General features: G+C 38.4%; 1 protein-coding gene across 2 annotated transcripts in view; it reads left to right on the top strand.

Annotated features, from left to right (window-relative positions):
- Positions 1–7500, top strand: part of LOC138028351 (uncharacterized) — a 39526-nt gene that overhangs the window by 9583 nt on the left and 22443 nt on the right. The window lies entirely within an intron of this gene.

Genomic DNA, 7500 nt, shown 5'->3' with positions numbered 1-7500 from the left:
GTGCACGCAGAACCGGCCGTTACAGATTTAGTGTTCCGACAACTTACTTCAGAAGAAATACAAAGAGCTCAGCGGGAAGACCCCGATATCTCACGCATCTTAGTATACAAGAAACGGGGATATCCACAATCAGGAGGAGAACGAAAGAACGAGACTCGTACAACATCTTCCACGGTTTTTTACCACCATCTTGTCTGAGGGGGGGGGGGGCGGGGGGGAAAGGCAAAACTTACAGTAAATGTATGGGATTTTGGCCGACTTTGAACCGCTGCAGCGCCGCTAAAAAGAGACAGATTTCCAACTTTTGCCGCTACTTTAAATAGTTTTATTGATGTCATTCATTCAACGAAAAATAAGGCCATTAAGCAAGGTATGACATCTGTAAATTCGAATAATAAATTTTCTCATGTTGCTTCTATTTTCGCGTCAAGTTGCCGTGATGATTTTAGAAGGGTTTGTATGGAATCTTAAAAATTCATTTTTGGTCGTTGTAGCCTGAATCTGTTCTTTCATGAAAATAGCTAGGATAAATGTCTTTTAGAAGACACTATCACTGTGGAAAGCTGTCTCTTTTAGCGGCGCTACAGCCGTTCAAAGTCGGCCAAAATCCCATAAATTTACTATAAATTTTGCTGTGGTTGCCCCCCAATCAAGATGGCGCCAAAACCGTGAAAGGGTCTATTGTCAACTGAGATACGCTATCTTCCAGGAGATTCAAGTTATCTTTGCGCAATATGTAGGTCTAAGAGAACTCGATATTGTTTTGGTTCTGTATATCATTATAGTGCAATGGTAGATGTCTTAGGTAAATAGCCCCTTGAGAAGACATGTGGTTACTTGTAAAATACTAAATCCCAGAAAGATTGAAGAAAATAAACCGGAATCGAGAAATATTAATTTGGCTTCGAGGCTGACATTTTGATCATTTTTAAGTTCCGTTACAACTTCATTTCTACGACAAGTTTGAGCGTGCACTCTGAGCCTCTGACAGCTTTGTACGACACAAGTTCACTGAAGTTATCCCTATCGGGCAGGGTTAGTATCTGGATGGGTGACCTAAAAAAAAAACAACTTTGAAACAAATATTGGACAAAAAATTCTGATTTAACGCTCAAAAATGCGTACTGAGCAAGGTACAGATTTTGTTAGCCTGCTTTATGCGAAACAAATATTGATGCAAAAGTAAATAAATATAGATACACAGTTTTTAGGAAGACCAGAAGAAGTTTTCAGGAAGTGTCGATCGAGAATAAAATATTTTGCCATCAGCAACAAAATTTGCGAAATGAAAACAACTCAAATTTTGAACCGAGAATATAAAAAGTTACTATGCATCAACGAAAGACATTTTGTGAGATTTTTGACACGTTCAATATTTTTATTGTACATCAAATTCAGCGGGAGCCGTTTTCAAGTTACCTTTCATGTTTACTCGCGAAACAAAGGATACATCTGTGTCAAAATGATGGCAAGACACCGGGTTTTTGTTTTGTTAGTTTGGTTTTTTTTCTTTCAACACAAAGATCACAATCGCCCATCTCTTGAGGTTGACCATTGTTTCTGCAAAGTCCAAAATTTACTCTCCTAGACGAGGTTATTTATCACCTGGTCATTCCATCGGTTTGGAAATAGCAGCTGCTTTATTACTCATTAGCGTCACAAATTCTTGCCAATTTTGGAGCTCATTTTGTTGAAACTCAAGCACGCTTTCAACAGACCTGGTTATGTTAATGAGTTATGCACGCGCTGCCGGTCTATTGTCACCACGGACTTACACTCTTACACTCTTACAATCCGGTGACATAGAGTGTAGTGCACTTACAGTGCACTACCACAAAAACGGATATTTTCTCTTCTCTTATTTGAGTTAACTGTTACTGCTAAGAGATTTAAATCAAAAGAAAATAAAGGTAGAAGAGAGGGCATCCCCCATACATGCCCTTTTCCATAGGTTATATGTCTTATTATATTTTAGATCGAGTCCCACGCTGTACAGATCTCAAGGGGATTCTGCAAAAGCCAATCACATGGCGGGAATGTGTTCCGCGTGGAGACACGCGTCCTTCGCGAAGTGACGCGAAACAAAATGGCGGAAGATGCGGAAAGGAAAATTGCTGTTCGTTTTGTTGACGAAAACGACTACAAGAATATTTCGACCAAAACGCTGTTTGCAAAACAAGAAATTTAACAGAATCGCCTTTACTGGCTTGTTTTAAAGCAAAGAGAACGTCGTCGTTAAATGTGAATTCGCGTTTTTGTAATCGCTGCGCGACTATTCCAAGAATTTTATGAAGAACGTTAGCACTTGAGGAGATGGAACAAGTTCAGTCTTTGCAACTGTTTAAGTTGCTTCCAGCCACTAAATTCGATTATCACCTTCAGTTTGAATCAACCCCATATATATGGCGTTGAGTTAAGGAATCGAATCCTGGCCACATTGGTAGGGGGCGGGTGCTCTCATCATTTCGCCAACCCTACGCCAACGTTTGAAAACACTGAATTTTAGGGAACCGGCATGGCGCGATGGTTAAAGCGGTAGATTTGGTCGAATCCAATTCTTCAGGATTCAAAATAATCTCGTTTTGACCAATAAATGGATCTGCGATTTAGTCTTCGGTGATCCCGAACGCAACTCGTGCCTCCTTGTCGTTTATAATTAGGTTCCCCAGCGTTGGCATCCACTGCCCTGTAATCCATCAGCATATAAGCGCACTGCAGATAAAGGCGCATGCGCTTATATCCGCATATAGGCATAGGCGCATGCGCCCTTTAACGGTCAAAATATGCGAGTTTAACAGATAGACTTGAACAGAATACTTCTTTTATGGTACAAATTTAATTATAATCATAGTTATTGTCTTTGGTTTATTCGTCTGGGCTACTCTTTTATCACACATTCAGCCTGAATTGCTCTTGATCTTGGTCCTTTAACACTTGCATTTATGTTTACAATACCGTTGGTATTTTGCACTCTTAAAAAGGATGCCATGACGAGAATCGGGTGCGCCTATAATAGAAATTTTATAGACGCATGCACATATGTAACGTCAATTTGAGTGCCTATAAAACGTCTAAAATTGCATAAAACACGTTTATAGGCACTGCGCTTATATTCGATGGAATAGGGTAGTATTAATGGAAAGTGGCTCTAAGGACTGAGAAAATTGTAACTATGCTTGGATTAACGCATTTATGATTAATTTGAATTGTGACTTTCTATACACGGCAACATAATCCAAAAGTTCAGTTCAACTTTGAATTTCATCACTTAACCATAGGGCACACTATCTAATAAAATCTCTCTTTGTTTGTTTGTGGCGAGTGACAAATGTCAGGCTATTCTCAACAAGGTCATTTATTACGACTGGCAAGATTGGCAGACGAAGACCCGAGCTCCAAAAATTCTATGGTCTTTCCTGTTTCTTATTCCCACCCTTCTATGTAGCCCTTTCTATATAGTTTTGCGATTATGGAATCAGTACTGTAGTTCCGGTTGCTGCGCAAAGGACAGTGAATGCTGGCGTCGTTTTCGACTATGGTTCGAGCATCCATATTCCAAGTTTGTCAACCACACCATGTGTTACTTGGTTTTTCTCGGCTTCTTGATCGCAGCATCGTTTGAGGAAGAGTTTGGAACAACAGACACAGGACTAGTGTGGATCGGTCAGATATATCTCCTATTTTTATTTACACTAGGTTTTTTAGTGTCTTGTCATAGCCAGCATCTCCAAGCATTTACTATCCTGACCAAAATAGACAACAAAGTAGAAATCAAGGCAACACTGGCAATGCCATCCTTTTCCTTCGAATAGTGAGTGAGTAACGTCCCACATTGTTATGAACATTGAGGGGCTGTGACAACCTCGTTCCTAGGGTAAGGGGAGTAGACCCTGGGAACGAGGTTGGGGCTGTGAGATGGGGCCTGCGGTTTATCGTCTTTATCCGAGAAAACTAGATTTCAGGGGAGCAGGGATGGTGCAGTGGAGAGAGTACTCGCCTCCCACAAACGTGGCTCGGGTTCGATTCCAATACTCGGCGTCAGATGTGGGTTGAGTTTGTTGGTTCTCTACTCTCCTCTAAGAGGTTTTTCTCCGGATACTCCGGATTTTCACTTGTGGAAAAACCAATGTATGATTCGATTTCTATAAGCAGCGTCCCCAATTAGTGCCCTAGCCCTAAAAGTCTTGAGACTTAAATAAAGTTCACTCCCATTATCATCATCATCATCATCATCACCATCATCATCATCATCATCATCATCATCATCATCATCATCATCATCATTACCATTATCATTATCATTATTATTATCATTATCATTCTTAGCCTTATTCTTATTATCATTGTGCTGAGAGCGTTAAATGAGTCCATACTTGTTTCTCTTCCAGACTGGGTTATCCTTGCTTTTGTACTTGGCCTTCTTGTGCAAGAAGTGCTGGCGTCCTGTAGAGAGGGATGTTTCATTTACTTTTCAAAATGGTGGAATGTTGTGGACACGATGATCGTCGTCCTCTTTGCACTTGCTTATGCTATGTGGGGTATTTCCTACGCCTACTTTGGCAGGCAATGGAAACCAGAGAACAATGCATTCATCACTGCAGATGTCCTTTTCTCAAGCGGCATCATCATGGCTTTCTTTCACTTAACGCATATTTTTCAGGTTCGTGCTCAAATAAAAGGTGTTTGTCTTTTGTAGTTTAATAGTAATGGTGATCTTCGACTCGAGAAACATCCGGTCTGTCGGGAAAACAAAACTAAGTGTTTTCCTCGAGACCATACATTAAGAGTCCAAGTGTCACTCGGGTTCTATAAGAATAACTTGGAGTCACTTGATGCTCGGCCTCTTATACCTACAAAAATAAATTACTCTTTTTTCCAAAATAATTATATGATTATTCACGCAAACGGGCTAGTCAAGAATGTGGTTTCATTCATTGTTTAAGTACCTTTGTTAGCTTTTATTAAACCGTATTAAATGCTCATTGGTTCTCCTCTCTGATTAAATGTTTGTTGGTTCTCCACGCGGCTTCGTGAGTTTTTTTTTTTCTGCGAGTTTTCCGGTTTTCCCCTTTCTTCTCAAACCAACCTACGAGTTGATATTTGTTAGGGTTAGGGTTAGGGTTAGTTAGTAACCTACATACAAGAACACCTAGAACACTAATTTTTACAGAGACACTATTTGACACAAATATCTAATCAACTACTTTAAAAACTTTTGACTTACGATACACTACTTTACCTACTGTCCATAAAATGAAATTTAAAAACTATATAAAAAATTTCCATTTGTTATAAAATTTATGAATCGTTTTGTTCCTGGCACTAATGTACTTTTCTGTTTTTATTTTCATGTTCACTTTCACTCGAAAGCATGTTACATTGGGAAGAATACCATTCATTTTGCAGTCCCACAGATACAATTTGCCTATCATTATCAAATAATTTAATGTGGGACACATTGAGGAAATCACCCCAAGAATAACATCTTGTAGGTTGAGACTTATCTGTTGATTTGTTACCTGACTGAAAAATATATAGTTCAAAGGCGTTCCAAAACTGATTTGAAAGAGGACAATTATTAAGCAGAAGATGGTATAAAGAGCAATAAAAGTTTTCAATGTAACTGAGCTTATACAATTTATCATTAGTGTACAGGATGGTATTTAGGAGTTCACATTGAAATGCCTTTAGGTAAAGTTCACAAGTGACAGTACGTGGAAGAACTTTTCAAGTTGATCTTTAGTAATCTTAAATTCCCGTTGCAAGTCTATACTATTGTTTGGAAGGCGAGCCTTAGCGCCAAATAAGAGGATGTAATAGTGTTTTGATTTTGCTTTAACTACATCAAATACGCATTCAGAATGTTTGAAAGAGGGTTTCGATAGATCGAAAGTAGACTTGAATCGAGATTTCTTAATTTGGGCGGTACAGAATTGCGTAATCCGGTCAATGTTAAAAAGTTACATTTATCTATTAGTGAAGTGATCCTATTAAAAGAAGTTAAATTACCAACGTCAAAGTGAAGATCGTTTGCACAGATGATACCAGCTCTAAAATACTGTCTATAATAAACAGGTTTGTTATCGATTAGTACCTCCTTATTATTCCAAATGATAAATTGCCAATCCTTTTCTTCTGCGAAACTTTCACGACTGAATTCGGCCCGCCACTGTAGTAGTTCCCGATGAAATTTAGAAGTGATTTCTCCTTAAAATATATTGAATATACGATTTCCATGTACCATTATTACTGGGGGTGATAATTCTCCTCATGCAAGCAAGTGTTAAGACTTTAATCTGGGAGTCTAAATCTATCATTCTTAAGCCCCCTTTTCTGTAATCGTTTATTGTCGACAATCTTGTCACTTTATTGACACCTTTCCATAAAAACTTGAACAATAGCCGATTAATTTTTTACTTCCTTGATAATACATGTAGGTGTGGGTAATAACAGGGGCACCCAACGAGAATATAGTTCAAAACCACTTAAACATACAGTTGCTAAACTTATTTTGGTATTTAATCGGTAGATATAGGCATATTTTTATCTCCTACAAATTTTTCATGTGTTCAGATTTCCTAGCTGCAAGTCTAGTGATCCGAAAATTATAGGGATCAAAACTTACCTTTTCGAAAATTTCAGGCAGAAAGGCTCCCGACAATTCCAGGTGACCTTTTTAGGGTAAAAATCCGTTAAAGTTTTTAGATGTCCGAAAATCCTAGGACAGACAGGCAAGCAAGTTATTTTCACAACAAATGTTCCGAAAATTCTAGTTCTCAAATCGTCTTCCGGACGGATATTTTCCAAAAATTGACGTTGGGTGCCCCTGTAATAGTAAAGAAATATACATGAGCTTTGACAACTGCAGACCTTTGATAATGACGATTTTTCCAAAAATTGAAAGTCGATTCTCTTGATGACCAGATATTTATAAGTTTTTTAATTTTTACAATTGTCTCTCTAAAATGTTTTTCGTAGAGCGGAGTAAGGAAAACCCCTAAGGCTTTTGTTGGTTCGTTCGGCCATTTGATGCCAAGTGGTTTGCTGTCGCTTTTCTTTAGTGAGCCAATCCGTAATCCATCTGTTTTTGAACTATTTACTTTTAGACGTGATAGAATCTCAAAATGTCCCAAAGCTTGAAATAGAACAAGAGCAGAATCGGTATCTGACAGGACAACTATTGTAACTTCTGCAAATTGAAGTACTTTTGTCTCAACGTCCCCTATTTTAATACCTTTAACTAGAAGGTTGTTCCGAATAGCAATTGTCAGGGTTTCAACGGCTATAATGAAAAGGTACGGAGAGAGTGAATTGCCTTGCCTGACACCACGTTTAAGTGAGAAATAATCTGTGGCAATACCATTATTTACCACACAGCTTTGAATGTTCTTATAGAAAAGCTTGACCCAATGTATGAAATCCTGTCCAAAGTTGAAAGCTTTAAGACATTTAACAAAGTCCCATTCTAGCGAGTCGAATGCTTTTTTAAAATCAATAAAT

This window comes from Montipora capricornis, chromosome 2 (assembly GCF_036669925.1).
Source record: "Montipora capricornis isolate CH-2021 chromosome 2, ASM3666992v2, whole genome shotgun sequence".
In the NCBI taxonomy this organism is placed as follows: Eukaryota; Metazoa; Cnidaria; class Anthozoa; order Scleractinia; family Acroporidae; genus Montipora; species Montipora capricornis.
This window is presented reverse-complemented; position numbering and strand designations above follow the sequence as displayed.